Below are 22,840 nucleotides of genomic sequence, written 5' to 3'. Positions count from 1 at the left end.
CCTCGACCTGTTCACAGCTCAGTGATTTTCCAAAGATTTCGGCTTCGACTCTCATGCTTTACCTTTTACCTGCCCCGTGACTCCTGTGGATTTAGTGTTTCCTAATTCCTTCTCGTCAAGTTTTCACTGGGATCGCTTCTATATCTCAGCAGCTTGACCTTGAGTGTGACCCAAACTTCACTTCTCTCACTTCTACCATTTAAGATGCTAATGATGACTATTGCTTTTCTTCTCTTGAATAGTGTCCTCATTAATATTATTATTATACATATAGGTTTCCTTCCCTCATTTGCCTTTCAACAAGCTTATAATGAGCGCTCATGATGTTGTGGGAACTGCGCTTGGTCCTGGGAAGTTACTGAATAGCTCTGGTTCTCACGGCACTTACAGTTCAGGGGGTACATACACGGAAACAGGTGATTACCCTCTAGCAGGATACATACAATGATGAATAAGTCCTGCTACACGCAGTGTAGTCGTGATTTAATTGTTGCATACACAAGAAGGACATCCTACCGTGCCTGAAAAAGACTTCATGGAAGCATGATCCTCAACTCCTTGGGTAGACGGGATGGGGCCTGCTGGGGGCAGGGGGAAAGCATTCCAGAACAAGGAAATAGCACTTACAAAAATATGAAGGCATGAGAGATGACGGCATATACAAGGAATATGAAGCTGGTGTGGCTGGGGATGGGTGGTAGGGGGAGGGGTGAGGAAAGATGTCAAGTGTCAAGTCACTATGGAATGAATTGGCACAGAAATCAAAGTTTGCCCAATAATCAATTGAAGATAGTTGAGTATAGTAATTAGTTTTAAAGACATCTATTTAATGCCTTCTTTTTTCTCCACACTAGCTGGGTGTTTTCAGAGGGGGAAGTGATGGTCAGCTTGATAAGAGGCTTGAGGCAAAGAAAGCCCAAAGTGGCCATCTACCTTCATCTCAAGGCCAATAAAATCACTCTGATTTTACAGGTTGAGAAAAGAAAGTACTGGACTGTGGAATGTGATGACTTAGTCTAAGTCAAAATGTAAGATGAAAGGACATAGACCTTCCCAGTCTGCTCTGTCTTTTGGAATCTATAAGATTCATGAATGCTATTAGCTCTGCTCTAGATAGCAAAAAAGTGGCTGGCTTGATTATGTAGTTCATAATCTTCATGAACAAACAGGGAGTATATGGAAACTGGAAAAGCAAAACAGAATAAAACCAAACCAACAAAACACCTTCAAAAAAGAATGAAAGAAAAAAAGAAAGAAAGAAGGAGAGCAAGAGAGAGAGGAAGAAAGAAAGAAAGAAAGAAAGAAAGAAAGAAAGAAAGAAAGAGGATGAAGGAAAAATTAGTGTGAAGACATATAAGAGGTAGACCCCTAGACAAGTCAATGATAAACGGAAAACAACCTTAAGGTCAAAGGGCTCATAGGAGTCAGTTCTTGGTTCCAGATGGAATGATCCTAAGCCCTCCTTGCTGAATTTACTATGAAGGATGTTCAGAGCAAGTGTCACTGTCTTTGCTGTTGCCTTGTCAGAATCTGTGAGCAAATAGAGAACATTGCCCTCACACGTGAAACTCCCTGGTTCTGTTTGAAAATAACAGAAAAAAAAAAAAAAAAAAACAAGAATAATACAGAGTCTGGGCAACTTCAAGACTACTAAGAATCCAAGTCGTTTCTCCTGGAAACTCTTATTAAGGGCTCTAGCTGTTAATAGAAAATTCAACCTAGTAACATCACAGTAAAACACCAGAACATTGGAACTAACTTTAAACAATAATTCTAAAGGTTCATCAAGTCCATTTCACCCATTATGCAAAACAAGAAACTACAGTCTAGAGTAGTGCAGTGACTTTCTCAAAATCCCCCCAAAATACCAATCTGAATGCATCCAGTGTCGCTTTCGGTCAGTAACTTCCTCACTCAAAGAAGCCTGTTGTTATTTTCCCAAATTGGTTCCCCAGGATGCAACAGTCTGCCTCAGTGTGCACATATCTGTCCCACATTACATTACATTCTGTAGTTATCAAGCCTTGTAAATTCTGCATTCTAGTTAGATGCATGTAAATTCTGCATTCTAAGGTTCTTCTTGAATACTCTGTGAAACGCAAGCCAGAAATTTCCATTTATTTACAATTTCCCAATCTCCACCACCCTCCCTCACTTCCAATTGCACAAACACCAATGTTTCTTTGCCTGAGTTCAAGAATTGTGTTTAGCAGGGTGGATCAATGTGGCACCATATCCCCAGGGAGCAGATTTAGATATGCAGCTCTACCCCATTGGCAGCAACAGGTTAATATTGTCTTTGCATTTAGAACAACCAAAGCTCTCTCAGGTGACTACCCCTAGGGGAAGACTCATGGTTCACTGCCTTTGATTAAATTCTTGGGAGCTTTCTGGCTCTATCCAGATCTGCCATTTGTCCTTGAGGAGCGCGACAGTGTCTGGAAACTATGAATAACTGTTGCTACCTTCTCACAGGAAAAGACTCCCTGAAATCTGGCCCCTTGGCGATCAAGTCCGATGATGTTATGTTCAGAGAGATAAGAGTAATCCCAGTCTTGTGCTGGATGGCTCATTCGACCATTTCAGGGATCAAGGTATTCTGCTGGTTAGGGAGGTAGGCCACTGATGAATTATGCATACAGTATGGAGAGCTTGACTTGGATTCAGAGATAAGTCACAGGAATGGCCAGAAGGTCACCTTAGAAGGAAGCTTTCTGTATTGGGCTTTTCTAAAGTGTGAAGACCCAGTCCCTACTGTGCAGAACTTTTGGTCTCACTGGAAGGACAGGTGTGAGTGACAGGCAGAAATGAGGCACATTCTAACTGGTGGGGCTCTCTTACGGAGTCTGTTTCTAGGGTGGCCTGAGAGAGATGGAGTGGTTGAGGAGACAAGGCTCGTCTCCTCTCCCAGCCACTCCATCCCCCCAGATGGGGGGACGAAGAGGAGACCAGAGAGGCCCTAATAAGAATGCATACCTGGACTACGTCCAAGAATCCCTTGAGGGTCTGGGGATCTTCATGTTCCCTTGCATTGTCTTGAGGCATTGTGTGTGAGGCTCAAGGCTTCCTTCTTCAGCCAACGCAAATGCTCGCCTCTGTTAAGACTCAGACGAGAGGAAGTCCACCGAAGAAAGAGGCTGGCTGAGAAATAGAGAAACGTGCACAGGATTTGGCTTTTATTCACCTTTTCATACATGTGTTCCTTTCGCTGGGTGTTTCCAGCCTGTGGTGGTATTTGCAGTTTTGGATTTCTACAGACAAAGACGCTTCTTTAAGTGTCTAGTGGCAGTGTAGGGAGGGGTGTGGTGCAGGGGGGATGTGGGCCCAGTCCTGGCTGGCGCCTGGAACAATGTGAGTGGACAGATCCAGGACTCAGGGCGGGAAGCGGCCCCATTCCTCCCAAGGAGTCTGCCCATCGTGGCCTGGAAGTAAAGATGGGAAATGGGTCATCTTTTGAAAAGTTTGGCCAGGGGTGGTGGGCTAACATTGCTTTCCAGTGTAGGAGGGGGCTGGTTTTCTCATGCCTACTGAAGACAAGATGACGGTGGATTCAAACCTCAGCCTCAGGATTTGAGTAGATATCAAGGAGAAGCTTGGGCTGTAGCGGTGTTGAGAGTTGGGGAGAGATCTCAGAGGGAACTAGAACCCATATGGAATCACCTGTGTCTGTTTGGGAAGTGGTTCAGGGGCTGGTCACCAATATGCTCTTGGAAGTCTCTTCCCATCCCCAGGTCCCAGAAAGGGGTGGAACATGAGCTCCTGACTCTTGTCTTATGTCCTTGTACCACAGAAGTGTACCCTCAATGACCCTGCTCTGTCTAGTGGCTTAGAGAAGCAGATACATGTTTCTAATGACACACAGTTTAGGTGTGTCCCAGGGACAGCCACCTCTGGCTACCTGTCCCATTCAGGCTTTCTTCAGGCTGCCTGGGCCTCCAGGATAAATAGGCCTTATAGCTTCCTTCCTGCCTGAGGTCCCAAAGACCCCAGAGGTGCCATAAACCCCAGGCAGCCAATAGATCAAGGTTTTCTTCACCTCCTCTGTGCCCTGCCTACCCTTGGCCCTGCTGCTCCAGGCTCTGGTGTCCTCACTCCTGAATGTTGGCTGTTCTGTTCTAAGTGATCCAGCCCCTCTAGAGGTGCCATTCTAACCACCCTGCCCCCACCCAGTCCCCCCCATCCTTCCTCAGTTACCAGCAAGTGCTGTCGCAGGAAGCAGACCTCTTCGGTCCCCTCAGCTGGCCACTTCACTATAGCAAAGTCTGGCGGAAGCTGGCCTGCAGTGGATGTGTCTTTGCCTGCTTAGCCATGCGGGCAAGGCGGGGCATGGGGACTCTAACAGCCAGACCACAAAAAGGCTAATTTCCAGATGCAGATACAGTAAAAACAGCACTAGTTGTTGATTAGTGACCAGATGCTGAGCCATTCTAGACCCTGTCCGTGGCTGGGGATGGAGAGGAGGTACAAAACCCAACAGAAAGAGGCTGGCTTCACCCTTGCGCTGATGACTGTCCTTGCCCTGGAGTCACTAAAAATAATCCCATTGTTCACAGTGCAGTTTTGCTTTTCAAAGTATTCTAGGCAAGGCCAGCGATGTGGTCCCCATTTCTCAGGGAAATTACTGCACCGGGGCACAGGTTGTGAGCGACCAGTCACATGAGTTGGTCAGGGAGAGCTGGGTCACATGGTCTCCACGGATCTCCCTCGGCATCACACCTGGGTTTCAGAGCCTCTCACTTTCTGGAGCAGCTCCAGACTGGTTTCTTCTTTCCACTCTCCCTGTATCCTGTTAGCTCCTGGCCCTGCAGCGAGAACCTCCACGCTGTGGGTCTCCGGGCCCCTCGATCAAGCTGATGTGAACTACAAGGACCTAACCCTGCAGTGGCAGCGGGCTACTTTTCAATATTCCAATTGATGATACTGCCACTTTTCTTCCAATAGAATCTTCTGGAATCCCTGACATAGTAATAGCAGAAAGACTTCCTGAGTTCTTCAGTGCTTCTCTTCCTGCAAATCACATCCATATTTAAAAATGCATTCATTTCCACACTTACTCACTCCATGCCACTACACCTATGGATTGTCAGGCACTTATCTGAGGCAGATAGTTGTTGCTTCTATTTTAAATTGTCAACATAGGTAAGATTCTTCATTGGAAAACTGCTATAGCATCATATTACCCTTTCAGTCAAAAAGTCCTTCCTTATGTCTAACCGAATGAACTCCCTATTGCTACAATTCCAACTCATTTTTGTATCACCCATCTGGATTTTCCCAAACTCTACATCATTTTATCTGTGTGATGCCCTTGGAGGTAGCTATTACTATTACTATTATTTGACAGATGGGAAAACTGAAGCTTGATCTGTGCCCATCCTAGGGTGGAGGCAAACCTCCTTTCAGAACTCTCCTAACATTCTAGAACTCTCTGAGCAATGCCCTGGGAAGGAGTCAGCAAGTGCTGCTGCAGGGAGTGAGGGAGGGTGACTCTGAGCTTATCCTTGGCCCCAGTGAGTACCTTCCCTCTCTCATCTTGGCGTTGCTACCCTCACCATCTTTGGTGGCCCATGCCCTCCCGATTACCAATACTTGTCAAGGTTACCTGCAGGTACTGTGACTTTCTTAACCCTCATGATGATCTATATTATTGTGTTTATTTGGTTTCTTTTTTATTTTATTATCTGTTCAGCTCTCTCCACCCCCCTGAATTTCTGAATTTCTATCTTTTTAATACTATATCCCAAGTGCCTAGCACAGAGCCTAGTAAGTGATAGACTCTCAATAAATATTTTTTGACAGAGAGATAACAAGGAAGAATAAGAAAAGGAAGAACAAGCAAGAAGGACAGAAAGAAGGGAAACAATTAGAGAGCCTGCCTTTTCCCCTCTGCCTTTCTGCCTTTCCTCCCTTACCATGGACATTGGAATTCATCCATTAAATGGGCCAAATCTTATGGGACTTGTGGTAGAAGGATCTAGAAGACTTGGGCTCTCATCCCAGCTCTGCCTCCTATGAAACCTCCCTATGCCTCAGCTCCTCTCCTGTAAAACAGAATAATTATATCTACCTCACGGGGCCATGGTGAGGATAAAATAAAATAAAATTTTGCATTTCTGCAAAACCAGTTTCTGGCACATGGTAGATAGTCAGCAAAAGTTGTTCCCTTTCCCCTGCAGTAACTTCAGCCTTTTGACCTCAATCCTGCAAAGTAAAATCAAACCCTGCAGCATGCCTCCAACCACATAGGAGAGGCTATCTTCCCAGCTGGTATGAGGATCTTATAGAGAATACACCGCCAGCCTTCTGTCTGTGCCAAAAAAGTCACATTGGAACGGATGCATTTTAATGAGCTGCTTCTGGTAATTAAACCCAAGGGACATATATACCAGCTGAAACTACAGTAGGCTGAATTCTAACTTTCTAGCTCTGTGAACTTGGATTAATAACTCGGCTTCTCTGATCTTTGGTTTTCCCCTCTACACACTTGGAATAATAATGATGGTGGAACTATTGAGTGTGAGCATGGAGAGGGTCTGGAATGTAGTAAGGCCATAATGAAACTCTGTTTATTTATTTATTTATTTATTTATTTATTTATTGTTTTTAGATAGAGAATGAGAGAGAGAGAGAGTGCACAAGCTGTAGAAGGAGAGAGAGAGAGAGAGAGAGAGAATCTCAAGTAGGCTCTACACCCAGCGTAGAGCCCACCATAGGACTCCATCTCACAACCCTGAGATCATGACCTGAGCCGAAATCAAGAGTCGGCTGCTTAACTGACTTAGCCACCCAGGCACCCCTAGTAAGGTCTGTAAATGTTAGTTTATGTTGATCCACGGGTTAGAAGAAAAGCTACCTTCAAGACTAAACTAGATGCAAGAAAACTTCAAGGAACATTAATTAATTGCCAGTTACTTTTATACATCTTGTCTCCTTTCATCTCTGAATAACATGAAAAGATACAGCCCCTTCCCATTCTCCTTCATTCGTCAGTTCATTCATTCCACAAACACTAGCTGTAGCCAGAGAGATAATGGGTCGTTCTAATAGTGAAACACCGTGGTGTGTAGTTGACTTATTTAATGCTATTCTGGATATCTTTCGTTTCAGGGCTCAGCCTTAGATTGCACAATTCCTGAAGGAGAGGGGCTTTTCTCTGGGTGCTTCTGCTTGGCCAGTAGAGTACCCCCTCTCCTTGCTTCCAGCTGCCCTTGCCTGCTAATGGGAACCATCATCCCAGGGCCTCACTGCAGGCTTGCACTTCAATGGCTCTTTCTATTTCAGCCACATCTTCTTCAGCTTCTCTGAGCCTTTGCACATGGTTCAGCTGCTTTTGCACTCTTAAAACCTCCAAACCCACGACCAAGTAAATCGATGCTAAAAACGGGCAGTTTTTTTTTTATCCCGTAAATGAGTTCTCAAAAACACATGCATTTCTTATACACATTTCCAAGCACAGTATTGAGTTCATAATACATGAGATATATGTGCCACTACACATTATAGAAAACCTAAGCTTAACTTTGAAAGATGAGAGAACAAAAGCCCACAAATGCATGTAATGCTTGTGAACATTCGAGATCTCCCTGCTACCTATCGGCGTGGGCGTTTATGAATTTACTACGTGTCATTTTCATGCCATCGCTGGATGTTTATTTGGTCATTAGTTGGGTGAGAAAATAAAAAATGTTTTCAGCTGCAACTTGGAGGAAAATAACTTCTCTTTCCTTCTCTTTCCCTCTCTCTCTCACATGCACAGCCCAGTGGGTGCCTTGGATATTAAGTGGTGAACAGATCAGAGCAAGTCCTCACACTGTTCTTTCAGCCAGGGGAAGACACAGGCTTTCACTCACTTAAGAAATATTTCTTTTGGGGCGCCTGGGTGGCGCAGTCGGTTAAGCGTCCGACTTCAGCCAGGTCACGATCTCGCTGTCTGTGAGTTTGAGCCCCGCGTCGGGCTCTGGGCTGATGGCTCAGAGCCTGGAGCCTGTTTCGGATTCTGTGTCTCCCTCTCTCTCTGCCCTTCCCCCGTTCATGCTCTGTCTCTCTCTGTCCCAAAAATAAATAAACGTTGAAAAAAAAAAAATTAAAAAAAAAAAAAAAAAGAAATATTTCTTTTAATTTATTATTTATTTAAAAATTGGGGCGCCTGGGTGGCGCAGTCGGTTAAGCGACCGACTTCAGCCAGGTCACAATCTCACGGTCCGGGAGTTCGAGCCCCGCGTCAGGCTCTGGGCTGATGGCTCAGAGCCTGGAGCCTGTTTCCGATTCTGTGTCTCCCTCTCTCTCTGCCCCTCCCCTGTTCATGCTCTGTCTCTCTCTGTCCCAAAAATAAATAAACGTTGAAAAAAAAAAATTTATAAAAAAAAAAAATTAAAAAAAAAATATTTGTTTATTTTCGAGAGAGAGAGGGAGACAGAGCATGAGCAGGGGAGGGGCAGAGAGAGAGGGAGACACAGAATCTAAAGGAGGCTCCAGGCTCTGAGCTGTCAGTACAGAGCCTGATGCAGGGCTCAAACTCACGAACCGTGAGATCATGACCTGAGCTGAAGTCAGATGCTTAACCAACTGAGCCACCCAGGTGCCCCTCAAGAAATGGTCCTTGGGTTCCCACTATGGATCTAGGTGCTGGGGATTCAGAGGAGAACGAGGCAGGCTGCTCTCTGGGAGTGAATGTTCTAGCAGAGGCGAGATAGGAGGTAAACATGTAGGAAAGAGGGAAACAAACAAGATGCCATCTGTAGTGACAAGATGGGAAGAAAGTGAAAGCGGAATGGGGTGGCAGTGATATGAGGGGGTGCTGGGGAGAATGGCAGAGTCCGGGTCATATAGAGCCTTGAGGTCATAAGGACGAGAGGCTTTAGCAGGGTGGTAACTTGATCTGATTTACACCGTTAACACCTCACTCTGATGGTGGGGAATGTATCATGGGGAAGAGGGAGAGATAGCAGAGAGATCCTAAAGCCCCCTCAAGAACTTACGTGGTTTGGACAACAGGGTTGGGGTGAAGAAGACAGACAGGTTCTGAACATGGTTTGTCAGAAGAGCAGACGAGGCTGGCTGATGAATCGTGCTGGTGCAGGGATGACAGAAAGGGAAAGGATCAAGACTGAATCAAGGCTTTGCTTGAAGTAGTGGGTGGTTGTACCATTGACAGAGCTGAGGAAGTCCCCGATTAAGAAAAATAAATGTAACGTCGGTTGTATTAGGTGCTAAGAAGGAAAAGAGGAGGGTGCTAGGAAAATTTTTTTGGAGAATTCTCAACCCAAGATGACTGTCCCCAGGTGTGATGTCCTGGTACGTGGTTGGGGGAAGGTGCACTTTTCACCCCAACGGTCATGGGCAATGAAGCTCTGCTAAGAGCTTCTAGAGAAAGGATTGTGCCAGGCGCATCACCAAGGCCCATGCTGCAGCTGCTGCTGTATCTGGAAATCTGGTAATGCTAACCTCAGAGGGGATTCAATTGGTTTGGCACAATTATATCTCCATGGTCTAATCCAATTTCATCAATTTATGGCCAGTTTTTTTTTCTTCTCTTCCTCAGCCTTTTCTCTCCTTTGTTAATCTTCCCCTAGAAGCCAGACAGACAGACAACGTCTCCTCCTTCTGGGTCTCAGGTATGCAAAAATACACTGCATCAGTCCTCTTTAAAGCATCCCAGAGCCCCTGTCACCCCCTCCTAGAGGTTCTGGTGGGAGACCCTTTTAGATGAGCCAGTGGGGACGGAGACGTGGGAGGCAGAAGGATGTTACCCGAGGCCTGGCATCTCCCCCCAGGCAACACTGCATGGCCTTCCCAGCATTTCCTGTGCAGCTCGTACAGACACTTCCGAGCTGGTCCTGGAGCCAGCCGCCTGCTCAGATCCAGACTGGGAATTAAAATTATTCCCCAAATGCCAACTCAACCTTTGGCTGCCTCTTCACCAGGAGTCCTCGACCCTCCAAGCAAAGGGACCCAACATTATGAAGTTTTTAATGTACTGGGCCCTCTGCTGGGTGTCCTGACACTGATTCCTGCCTCAGCGTTGGGAAACTGGTATTCCTAGTTCCATTTTTTAATGGTGAACACTTGGGTTCAGAGAAGCAAATTAATTTATTCTTGCCGACAAGTGGAAAGAGTGGAGTCCAGGCCAAGGTCTATACCCCCCTTACAGCCCGCTCCTTCACAACCTTCAGGACGCCTGTTGGACCCCATCTTTGCTTTGCCCACCCCACCCGCTGGACTTTTGCGATGATGTTCTCAGTCTTAGTGCTGCCCACGGCTCCGACCTCATACCCTCTGGGTGCCCGGCAGCGAGCATTGCAGTCAGTGCTAAGCCCTGGAGTCAATCTCTTTGTCATTCCTAGCGGTCTTCCTCTTGTCTTCTCCATCTTGACCGGCGCAGCATAGGGGAGACTTGGCAACATGGGTCGGGGAAGGGCAAAAATAATGGTGGCAATACCCATCACTGAAAATGGGGACAGCTATTGGGAGTCTGGTGGGCATATGGATGGACAAGAACCAGAAAACAGTGGCTTTGGCTGGAGGGTATACCATTCAGCAGAGTCATAAGACCGACACATCAAAAAGAGAAAAAGACACAGAGAAAGAAGGAAAACAAGCAAACATAAACAACTCACGATGAACTCTAAGATCTTTACTGTTCCTCAACTCTTCTTAGTGACTTTTCTTTCTTTTTTGTTTTCCAGGTTTAATGAATTACGTGGGGACACCGGCCATATAAAAACACAGGCAGGCACTCAGTCTCGGACCAGTCAACCACGGAGTTGGAATTCAGGTCTGACCCAGGACCACAGGTTCCAAGGCGAGAGACTCTGGGGCACCTGCACGCACTCTCCAGGTAGACTGGCCTTGTTGCTTTTCACAGGAATCAGCGCTCATAATAGGACAGGGGCTATATTTCAGTCCCCCACCCCCAATCTCATGTATTTATGATATTTGGTAAGATCAGCTTTGGTCCTGATATTGTATCATCAAACAGGTCATTATGGTCTATATTAATCCAGGTGAGGATTTGTTTTATTTTAAGGCAGGCAACTGAAAATAGAAACAGGGTGGACTGATACATTCTTTCTTGCTCTTTTTTTTTTTTAATTTTTTTTTCAACGTTTATTTATTTTTGGGACAGAGAGAGACAGAGCATGAACGGGGGAGTGGCAGAGAGAGAGGAAGACACAGAATCGGAAACAGGCTCCAGGCTCTGAGCCATCAGCCCAGAGCCTGACGCGGGGCTCGAACTCACGTACCGCGAGATCGTGACCTGGCTGAAGTCGGACGCTTAACCGACTGCGCCACCCAGGCGCCCCTCTTTTTTTTTTTAAGTTTATGTGTTTATTTTGAGAGAGAGAAAGGGGGAGGGAGGGGCAGAGAGAGAGAGAGAGAGAGAGAGACTAGGAAAGAGAGAATCCCAAGCAGGCTCCATGCTGTCAGCGTGGGGCATGATGCAGGGCTCGAACACACATGAGATCATGACCTGAGCCAAAATCAAGAGTCACACACTAAAGACACTTACCCAACCCAGGCGCCTCTCTTGGTCTTGACAGTGGTGCTTGTTCAAGAAGGGTGCAAGGGAAACCCAGCCCTGCCTTTGAGAAAGGGGTCGACCTCTGGGAACACACAGTGGGTAGTTTTTTGTCATTCCCCTGAGAGGCCGTGAGTCCGGGCTCCACACGGCTCTGCCCTCAGCAGTCACCCACAGAAGCAGCGAGGACACCACCCCCCCCCCCGACCCTGAGCCAGTCATGCTCCATATCCCCTCCTTCTCTCTCTTTGGTGTGTGGGGGAGTAGGGGGAAGGAATGATATGGAGGGACTTGGGGGCAAGGAGGGGCTTTAAATGGTCGCATGGGATTCTGGCTTGTCTGTGAGGTAGTACTGAATTTCCAGAGAGGTCATTGTAAATGAGACTTGAGTTATTAATGTTACTGGCTCCAGGAATCAAAAAAAGGGGAGGGGGGAAAGAGGACGAGCAAGTGATAAAGAGCATGTGAGCATGGGGGGTTGCAATGAGGCCGGGTGGTGTTAGTACAGAGTGAGGTCAAGGCCACCTCTGGGCATCCCTTCAGATAGCCTGGGAGTCCATGGACCTGCCTGCTTTGGGGAACCGTAGATCTGGCTCCCCATCACACGAATTTAGCCTGAACTCCAGGCCTGGGATACGTGAGGGGCAAGTGGGCAGAGCTGAGATGGCCCTTCACCCCGGATCTGCCAGGTCAGGGTCATACCGTGTGCGGTTCTCAGTCCCGTGGAGCCCAGGTGAGGATGGGCGAGCCGGAGGCACCCACGCTCTGCCTCAACCACTCCACCCATCACCACCTGGCCAGGGTGGGGAAGAAAAATTTCTCCCCCAGATAAGGGGAGAAGAGACATCTCTCCATATTCTAGTAGAGATTCTATATAGGAGCGAGGGGAAGCAGGAAAATCTCCCTGTACCTCCAGGCTCTTGTGGCCAAGAAAATCATTTTGATGGTGGGGCCTCCAAAATCACAGCGACGACCTGCTGTAGGAGGGAGGTGCCACCTCCAGCCCAAGCCCCAGAAAAGGCCCTGGGGTAGCGCTTCTGGATACAATCCACCCACTTCAAGTATGCCATGGTGGTTGGCTTAGTATGTTCACCAAGCTCTGCTACTCTCACCACGTCAATGTTAGAGCATCGTCATCCCCACAGAAAGAAAGTCCATAGTCAATGTTGGAACATCCTCATCCCCACAGAAAGTCCATACCCGTTGGCAGCCATTCCTCTCCACCTGCTACCCTGCAACTCCCAATCCGACTTTCTCTCTCCACGGATTTGCCAACTGTAGACATTTGTACAAGCACAATGCTTTCAAGGTTCTTCCTTGTTGTAGCATGCATTAACACTTCCCTCCTTTTTTATGGCCGAACAATATTTCATTGGATGGCTGTGCCCTGTTTCTCTTATTGATTCATCGGTTGAGTGACACCTGGGTTGTCTCCACTTTCTGGCTACTGTGTGTGACGAACGCTGGTATAAACATTCGTGTGCAAGTTTTCATGGATGCGGCGTATTTTCCCTTTAATCCCCATGACAACAAATGGGCATCATAATCCTGATTTAGTAGGAAAAGCCGCAGCTCAGAGAGGCGAAGCGACAACTTTGGAGACAGAGAAGCTTCTTTTGATTTGGTCTGATCATGACAGGAGGACAAGTAAGAGGAAATAAGGTGGGGCTCCACCTCACCTTTCCAGGTCATTATACACACCATTGAGTAAAAAGAAATGGCAGGAATGAGAGAAAGTGTGTCAGCAGGTCCGCTGTGGGCTCCACTGGCCTTCTTTTGGGAGGCAGGTCTCGATGAGAGCCTCACGCTTGCCCTGCCCTGGCACGGTTCTAAGGTCTGGGAAACGTCCCCCCTTTCCCAATCGCCTCCTTGTTTCGGTGGCAGACAAGAGGAGCAGTCAAGAGTGGCTCAAACAACTGCTGGGGTAGCGCGTTAGGCTTGTGAGGACTCAGGTGGGACGTCTGTGTGGCAGTGCCCATTTTGAGAAGCTTCCTGAGGTGAGCTCTGCCCGGTCCCGGGAAGAGCCCCAAAGAGAGGAACTCGGCATGGGCCCAGGGGTGGCTCTATGGCATGGAACAAAAGGGTCACAGAGGCTGCTGGCTCTGCTTGTCTCTGCCCCCAGGGCTTTCCCAGAAAGTACCTGGACCTGGGCGTGTGGGTGACGTGCCGCCCCATTAATGTAGCTCCGATGGCTAGTTGGAACCCAAGCCAAAGCTGGTAATCATTGACCCTCAGAGGCTCCCTGGGGCACAGCAGTAGAATCAACAGGAACACTGGCTCTCCGGCTAATCCCCTGCTCTGTGGTTTATCCTAGAGGCTTGCCCTTCTCATCACCTTTCTAGGACGCATGATGTTCTTGTCGCCTGGACCCTGGTGTAGAGAAGCCCAGCATTAAAGGCATTGCAGGTGATGACGCGACTGGGTCTGTCAATCTGCCGGCTGTAACTTGAAAGGAAATTAGTGTTGAGATGCTAGCACTGTGGGTGTGAAACAGCTTGATCCCTTTCCATAGCCCAGTGTCGTCCAAGCCCTTTCCAGCCATTTGCAAGATTGATACGAATGGCCCCATTTCTTTGATGAGGAAATCGACACACCAAGAGGTTAGGCAGTACCCAGGGTTCGAGCTAGTAAGTGACCGACACCAGATCCAAACCCCACATACTGACTTCTTAAATCCTTCCTGGGAGTCACTTGATGCAGCTCTGATAGGGAAACAAACATAAGCTAGAATGTGAGACCAGAAGGCATCCCAAGTTCCCTCCAAATTCAAGAACCTGGTGTTGTTTTTTTTTTTTAAGTTTTTTTTTTTTAATGTTTGTTTATTTTTGAGAGAGAGAGAGACAGAGCACGAGCAGGGGAGCAGCAGAGAGAGAGAGGGAGACAGGATCCGAAGCAGGCTCCAGGCTTCAAGCTGTCAGCACGGAACCCGGCGCAGGGCTTGAACTCACAAACCGCAAGATTGTTACCTAAGCCGAAGTCGGACACTTAACGGACTGAACCACCCAGGCGCCCCCAAGAACATGGTGTTCTGTCTCTTGTCTTTTGCATGTCTATCAGAGCTGGGTTATACCAACATGATACCCCTTACCTTGGGGACAGCATCATGAATTCTAGTCCCCAAGTGCCATTACTCAGGTATTAGTTGAATTAGTCCCCTAATTTTAAATTGCCATTTGGAATTCTATAGGTTTTCTTAAAAACAAAGTGCACTTTCTTGCTGCAGACGCTCAGGAAAGTATGTTCAGAGCCTACAGACCACACGGAATTTATTCGTTTCTGGGCTGGAAAGACAGTTGATGTAATTAAACCGCAGGGAACTAAAAGGGTCAGATTAATGAGAGAATTCCCACACTAATAACAGCGTGGGATGAAAAGATGAAATTTAAGAATTATTTCATTCTGGATGTGTCTAGTTTGCAGAAAAACAAACTCCTCCCAACACATCCCTTTACAAGATAAACATGTGAGAGGGTGATTATTTTATTTGCCAAAATCATTCTTCACTTTATAAATTATTCCGTGAAGGATTCCTTGAAATATCTAATATCCTAACGCATATGTGATACGACTTACTGTATATAAGCGATTTCTGTTCTCATAGCATCTTCCGAGAACACCATGGAATTGGTTCCAGGATAAGATTACCTGTCAAGACGTGGACAGAGACATTTGCCCTGTCATGGACTTCTTTTGAATCGTAATGAGGCTAAAAAGGCCATGAGACTAGAAACGTCTTTGGATTGTTGTGTGAATTCAGTTTTCTGTCACAGGTTCACTAGAAACTGGATTCAACAGGTAGTGTAGCAGCACTCAAGAGGTCCGGCCTGCGTCATTCCTTTGTGGCGAAGTCCCATCTGTTCCTGGGACAGACGGACCCAGGAGTCTCTAGGGATCTGTCCTCTCTCTCCAGACGATAACCATATTTGCTGTGTTTCACTAGGCGTCTTCCCTACTGTCATTCCACCCCAATCCGGCGTGCGTCCCGATAGAGGCAGGTAGGCATATTCCACGCCCAAACCCCGGCCAGCTCTGTTGGCCACGGCAGGCTTCAGTTATACGTGAAGCTTTGAAAATCGTCTCCTTGTACCTCTTCACACAGAGGCAGGTGGCATGGACTTCTCTGTGAACAAGCCAGCGAACCACCCAGGCTAGAAGAAACCAGATAAGGGTTTGGTTATGAGGAGCGTGAGGCCACAAGGCCGGATCATCTGCCCTGTCCTGGTGCTGTGGAGACCGAGTCCTGCCGTTAGAGAGCGGCGTTAGGCTCTATTACCCTCCCCACATCCCCTTCTGGAAAGTAAGCACTTTGAGCCATTCACACCTCACTGTATTGATTTATCTCCTTGGCAAATACTTACTGAGCATCTACTGTAGGCTGGCACTGAACCAGGAGGCACTGGGGATATAGCAGGAGAGGAGATGGAGGGGGTCACTGCCTCCAAAGCAGCATAAAAGTAAACGCGTAGGTTAAAATGGCTGTAAATACTACCCCCAAAAGTCAAGAGTGCAATCAACTATCGCAAGGGGGAGGGAACCTGATTTAAATGGGGAGGGGCTTGGCCAGGGACTCTTCCCTCTTTGAGAGACGGACATTTATGTTTCTTTCTGAAACCAGGTAGTCAGTCTGGGGTTCGGAGGAGGGAGAGCAGAAAGCCAGGTGCTCCCAGCAGGGGAAACGGCACATGAGGCCAGATCGGAAAGGTGAAGTGACTTGCCCCCATTTCTGTAGTTGGTGTGAGGCAGAGCCAGCTGCCCAATGTCTCCTCCTGTGTCTGTATCCCCGGCTGTTGCCTAGGCGTGCCCGTGGCGCTCAGTGAGTGTCGTTGAACTGACCGACTCCGAGGCCAGGGTGCCTGGCCCTCCTGCTCGAGCAGTGAGGACCCAAGGTTCGACTCACCATCACTGGCAGATTCTCCTCTTCCAGCGGGGAGGAAGCTCCCCAGCCTCCTCACTAGCCATCACTCCCAACGAACCTCTGACCACGGAAGATGAAATGGCCCCACCCTGTGGAGATCCAGAAATATCTCCAGGCGGAAGACGGCATTGCCGTCACTTCAGGCCACTGCCTACAATTAGCTCAAGCTAGGACAATCTAGAGATTAGGACAATCTCTAGAAGCTTCCAAAGAAAGCGCGATGCTTGACAACACATCTTCAGCAGCTTCCACGGTCGTGTCCTAATCACTTTGGCATCATGACCTTTCTGAACTCCATCTGGCGTTATGAGGTCCTTCTGGTGACATTGGGGTGCGTGGCCTTCTCCCCCAACATGCACTATCAGATCCAATCCAGTTGAGCCTGGACCCTCTCCACGGGGGCCCCCATGGCGTCGCGCATACTCTGCCTCCCTCAACTTTTCTGGTGCTTTGGCCCATGCTCTTTCTTGTCTCTGGAAACCTGTCCCCAGTCCGCCAATCCAAACCTTCAGGTTTTGTGTCTTCCAAAAAGGTTTTGTCTCTTGCTGGTTCTTACCTTCTATGTGCTTTCTGCATTAGGCAAGGAAACATGTGGAAAATCACCATGCCTGGTGCAAAGTAAGTAGGTGCCGAATAAATGCGTGCCTTCCCTCTGCCTTGTTCAGTAACTATTTTGAGTATGCCACTGGGCTTAAAAGCAAGGGCTTCTCAATCAGGCAGAGCTACGTTCTAATCTTTGCTCTTTGGGCTTTTTGCTTTGTGACCTTGTGGAAACTTGCTTAACTTGTCCGAACCTCAGTTGCCCATCTCGTAGGGTTATGATGAGAATCAAATAGTAACATGTACGTAAAAGATTTCTCTCTTGTGCCAGCGCCGACACTGCAGGCTTTCTGGGCCCCACAGTTTCACGGCTCCAACGGGGCACCCTCTGCATCATGCTCTAGAGGGCGCTGTTCACACAGAATGCAGGAGAGGCGGTCAACAGGATCCTAAAGCCCTCCATGATGTCGTAATAGCCATTTCCCACTCCCTCTCGGGAGACTTTTCTCAGCCCTAGTCTTTCTCTTCATTCAGTTTGAGCTGTGCAGCTTCGTTTTTACCTTGACTTCCTCTGGTAGCTGTGGCTCAGTCCCCTCATACCCAATGCCTTCTTGGTAAAGAGCTGAAATCTGTGAAGTTTAGAGGAATTCTTAGAAAAACCTCCGGCACAGAAACCAAGTAGATCCACCTGTGTGGCTGTTTCTCTTATCTTCTAGTGCTTTCTCACTCCGCTGTCGCCACTCCTCGCAGCCCCCAGGGGTGCGTTGCTCTCTCTTCCAAACTGTGAGCCAGGCAGAGATGAAGTGCCTCCTTTTGGTCCTTCTCTGCAGAGCTGAGACATGCTGACATTTCCTAAATACCTGAAGTGGCAATGACAAAGAACAACAAGGAAGCAGTATTGAAAGTACATACAGAATAAGCATCCAGCTTCCAAAGCATAGGTTTCCGACTCTGCGGCAAATGCACGCCGTCACCAGAGACTGGTAAGACCCGCAGACGTCTTGCTTGCGTCCAGCTTCACTAGCTCCCGGGCTGACTGGATTAGTGGGAACATCACACCTCTTGACACTTGCTGCTGGGACCCAATCCAGATGCCATGAAAAATACAGGTTTTTGCGGTGAGAGTGTAAGGATCTTAGGACGACCAATTGTCGTGGTGAATAAGATAGCTAGATAGAATTTAAAAGCTGCACCTGAAACTTTTAACTCCTTTTAATGACTTTGGGTATTTCAATTTGGTTATTTCCTTGATTCTGCACATCCGAATACAAAAGCAAACAAATGTGTAAAGTGACCGTATGGCTTGTAAAATGGCTCTATGACTTCTTAGCTATACCTTTTCTTCTGTGTGCTTTTCTGTCCTTTGGTGGTGTCAGTGCCTTCCAGCCGAAGAGTGCCAGGAACATCCCTGTAGTTGAACAAGCTGGTTTTTTTGCAACTAGTGAGAACACAGACCACGAATTGTGGGAAGCCTCATGGAGTGTTAGAAAGTACTTAAATAGGGGGCACCTGCATGGCTCAGTCGATTAAGCATCTGACTTCGGCTCAGGTCATGATCTCAGTTTGTAAGTTCAGGCCCCACGTCGAGCTCACTGCTCTCAGTGCAGAGCCTGCTTTGGACCCTCTGTCCCCTTCTCTCTCTTCCCTCCCCTACCTCGCACATGCTCTCTCTCTCTCTCAAAAATAAACATTAAAAAATTTAAAAAAAAAAAAGAAGAAAATACTTAAGATATAGGCTAGTTTAAGCAATTTGGGGAAGATTTAAAGAAGTAACACTTTGCTCTGGGTTAGATGCCAGGAACTCAGAGTAATGTTATGGTTGAATATGTCAGTAAATCTTATCATCTAGAAGCGGGGGGTGGGGGGGGGGGGAAGACGGGTGTGCGGCCCAAGTTGTTATTGGTGAAGAAGCAGTGATCACTTCTATTAGCCAGGACTAGGGGGATTGGGGTCATCTTTGTGGTTTGGACAATGTTCAGACGTGATTACGGAGTTGCCCTGTGTGATGCGGATGTTTCGAGAAACTGTTTGCATTCACCCGAACACAGAGCCCTCGCTGGGAGAGCCAGGACCTAGCTCCCAGAAGCCAGGGCTGCTCTTCTCCTTTGCAGTGGGCATATGTGCACGTATTCAGTAATACGATCAAGTCCTAGTCAAGGTCTGTGGTGGGAGAAGGACAGCACCACCCCCGGTACCACTCTTGGGGGTATCTGGGTAGGCTTGTTAAGAATAATTCTCATTCCTTCTGTTCTCTTTCCACCCCTGCAAGGTAAGGCTTCTGCCCTGGTTATAGACAAATCCTTTATTCATTCATTCATTCATTCATTCATTCATTCATTTAATTTTAGAGAGAGAAAGAAAGAGTGCAAACAAGGGAGAGGGGCAGAGAGAGAGAAAGAGAGAGAGAGAGAGAGAGAGAGAGAATCCCAAGCTGGCTCCGCACTCAGCGCAGAGCTTGATGTGGGCTCGATCCCACATCATGACCCTGCAATCATGACCTGAGCCCAGAATCAAGAGTCAGACGCTCAACCAACTGAGCCACCTAGGCACCTCAGACAAATCCTTTATAAAAGCATGTTCGCTATTCCCAGGTTTTCGGTTCCACGTGGGAAGATGGGCTCTGGAGCCAGTACAGTTCACAGGCGTTGATGCATTGGCCGAACCTTTGTCTCTTTCCTGGAAGCCTTTGCCTTCCCCTGGCTGCTGTCTCTAATATAGCCCATTTTAACTCCACACAGCGTAGACTTCGCGTGGCCTGGGTCAGTGACACCTCGTTAAACTGTTACACACATTTACATTTGTAGACTAATAGTAACAGTTCTTACTATTTATTGCCTAACCGCTGCGTTCTGGAAACTTTGGAACTCTATGTATGCGATGACATTTAAAACGCACTGCAACCTTTGAAAGTATATTTTAGCAGCCATTTCAGAAGTGAGGAAACTGAGGCTCAGAAAGACTAAGTGGCTTTCTCAGGTCACCTGGTCATTAAGTGGCAGAGCTGGGATTCAGTCCATGTCTGTGTTTACCCAAGCTGGAGTTCCTTCCACCTGCCACGCTGCCTTTGGTTATCACCTGTGCCGGGAACATCCTGGACCAGGTTCTCCCATCCTTTCTTGGTCCCCATGCCTGGCACACCTCTGCAGTTATTCAGATAATGCTACTGGACCGGCTGGCTCCAGAAATGTCTACAGAACACGGTGTCCTTTATGAGAGCACTGATACCCTCAGATCTTGTGGTCCCCTGGCTCTTGTTCCCACAATCTTTTGGTTGGAAGGAACCAGGCACCCAGGAAGGCCTGTGCTGCATTCTCACCCTGGACACAAGCAGACTTACGGCTTCACGGTGGGCAGGGTCTGGGAGGACCTTTACCCCAAAGGAAAGGTGAGGTGTTCCTGAAGAGCACTCCTTAAAAAAAAATTATTGATTTATTTTGATAGAGACAGAGACAGAGAGACAGAGAGATCACAAGCAGGCTCCACGCTCTCAGCACAGAGCTCAACGGGAGGCTGAATCTCAGGAACCATGAGATCATGACCTGAGCTGAAATCAAAAGTGGGACGCTTAACCGACAGAGCTACCCAGGTGCCCGCTGAAGTGCATTCCTGAGTCCAGCCTGGAATGTTGAGGTTCAGGTATCCTTCTACATGCCATGAGGCCAGGAGGATTGGTTTGTACCGGCGTGCCAAGGTCTATTTGAGAAGAGCCCACGTTGACCCCAAGTGAGCTGCCTGATGGTGCTAAAGACAGACATCAGCAGTAACCCTTCCTGGAATTATGGAACAGAAGGGAAACCACCCTCTGTCTCCAATAGGTTCTGCATAGGAAAGGGGTAGTCCGGGAGCTAGATGATTCAGTCAGGGCCCTGAGTGTTTGCAGACCCAGCTGGGTGGCTATCCTACAATAGCTTGAGATCACTTTCATAGAAAACAGGAAGTTCTCTGTAGTAGCGGTTAAGTGCAACATACCTTAGCAAAGGTGTGTGGAAGAGTGTTTAGGTTTGATGTCCGACCTGTTGGGTCTCCTCTTTGGTGGCTGCTTTAAACCCCTGTCCTCAGCCCTTTCAGAGCAGCAAACATGCCACACTGCGATTATTCAATCAATCTGTGAGCAACTTGAGAGCAGGGACTGTTGTCATTAACTCTTCTGTTTCCTAGCAGAGCACCTGATACATAGCACACGTTCAATAAATGGAGCGTTTGCTTGATTATGTTAACGAAGGAGGCTGCGACTTTGTCCCATAATGCCACTCTGCACCTCGCTCTCATAGGTCCTCAGCAATGTTTGTTGATTCAGTCGACTCTTGGCTTAAACAAAGCAGTAAATTCTCACGGACACTTGAATTTCTCCTCCACTGCCGTTGCAAAGGAACTACAGAAAATCATTTGACTTCCGCTCTCAGGACCCATAACTCATAAGTCCTACCTCTAACATAAAACCTCGCTTCTCAGAAACGTTCCTCGGTGGGATTAAGGCGGTGAGAGGTTTGATGAAAAGGCAGACTAGAGTAAATGTTTTATCATTTCTCTTTAGGAATGATGACCTTTGTGATTCAAGTAGGAGGCAGTGAAAGCAAAGTTTTGCTCTCCCCCCTCTGATATTGTGGCTGCCAAAATGCGTGGGGGCGGGGGTGGGGGGAGACAAGGAGGTGGTGTGAAAAGTCCCCTAGGAAGCTCCAGGTCCTTACTGGCTTGTTCTCAGGTGGACCCCTCCAAAAGAACGGCTTCTGTATCCATTCTTGGAACGTCACTAAGGAGCACACACCGTGGTGTACCTTGCTTAAGGTGACCGGAGTTTTGGTTGGTGTGGGTACCGCATGCAAATGGATTGGGCACTTTTATGGACAAAAAAGAGATCCGGGAGGAAAAGATGTTTATTTCCAGGAATTTGAAGGGCTCTTAAAACAGAAGAGACTTCAGACTTATTTGGTGTTATGGTGAGTTGTCACTGAAGCGGAACTAGACCAGTGGTCTTCGTAAGGGTTAGCCATCCCGGTTTACAATGAAAATATCTCTCGTGGCGCTCCGCCAGTGAGTGTGTGGACCCTTGCTTGCCTTTCCCGGCACCTCTTTCCATCCCTCCATGCTCTCTTTCTTCTGTTGCTTCTTCCAGGGCCACACACAATTACAGTGCAGTTGGTTAGTACTACGCCCACAGGTACGTCTCCTCTAATACATCCCAGAGGGGGACCCATATAGCCAACCCACTGGTTTTATGCATGGGTTGATGAATTTCATTATCACTGCTCAACAAATACTTATAGTTCCTACCACATGCGAGTCTAACACCATGCTCAGGCCTTGCCCAGGAGAGCACGTCTCTGCCTCTCAGATAAAAAGCTGCCCAGAGCATTCCCACGGTTTCTCATCGTGGCGTCTCCCACCCCCACGCTTGACTGGAAGCTTCTTCACAGTGACAAAGACTGCCCGTTTGGTAAACGATCGTGTGCGTCTCTAATGTCCAGCACAGAGCCTGGCATAGCAACACAACATTGTTGAATGATGATAGATAAATACATTAATGTATGCAAAAAGGCAACGAGTCTTCTGTCAGTTGAAGGATTTTGCAGAGGCTGACTACCCATCCAATAGAGATCTTTTAGAAAAGATGTTCCTCTTGGGCACATACGCACCACCCCACCCCACATCGTAATTGCTGACTTACTGAACTCACTTCCCCATTTGACTGTGAGCCCCTCGAGAATGGGAACAGAGTCCTATTTGTTTTTGAAACCCTACACAGTAAACATAGCCCCAACGTTTGGAAAGTGTACAAAAAGTCTATTTTCTGAGAATGGACTCTTTACAGAACAAGCATACTGGAGCCCTGAAGGGAAAAAAAAAATGGCAATAATATAATTCACCTG

At 47.6% G+C, this 22,840-nt stretch overlaps 1 protein-coding gene across 2 annotated transcripts in view; it reads left to right on the top strand.

Annotated features, from left to right (window-relative positions):
- KCNJ1 (potassium inwardly rectifying channel subfamily J member 1) overlaps positions 1 to 22,840 on the top strand; it is a 30,111-nt gene that overhangs the window by 1,600 nt on the left and 5,671 nt on the right. The window contains exons 2-4 of one of the 2 annotated variants that reach the window (XM_045483454.1): positions 973 to 1,028; positions 9,573 to 9,614; positions 10,686 to 10,837. The gene's annotated coding sequence lies outside the window, so the exon portion shown is untranslated. The remainder of the gene's footprint in view (positions 1 to 972; positions 1,029 to 9,572; positions 9,615 to 10,685; positions 10,838 to 22,840) is intronic. The other variant, XM_045483453.1, reaches the window with a different exon arrangement.

The sequence above is a fragment of the Leopardus geoffroyi genome, chromosome D1, assembly GCF_018350155.1.
Source record: "Leopardus geoffroyi isolate Oge1 chromosome D1, O.geoffroyi_Oge1_pat1.0, whole genome shotgun sequence".
Classification (NCBI taxonomy): domain Eukaryota; kingdom Metazoa; phylum Chordata; class Mammalia; order Carnivora; family Felidae; genus Leopardus; species Leopardus geoffroyi.
This window is presented reverse-complemented; position numbering and strand designations above follow the sequence as displayed.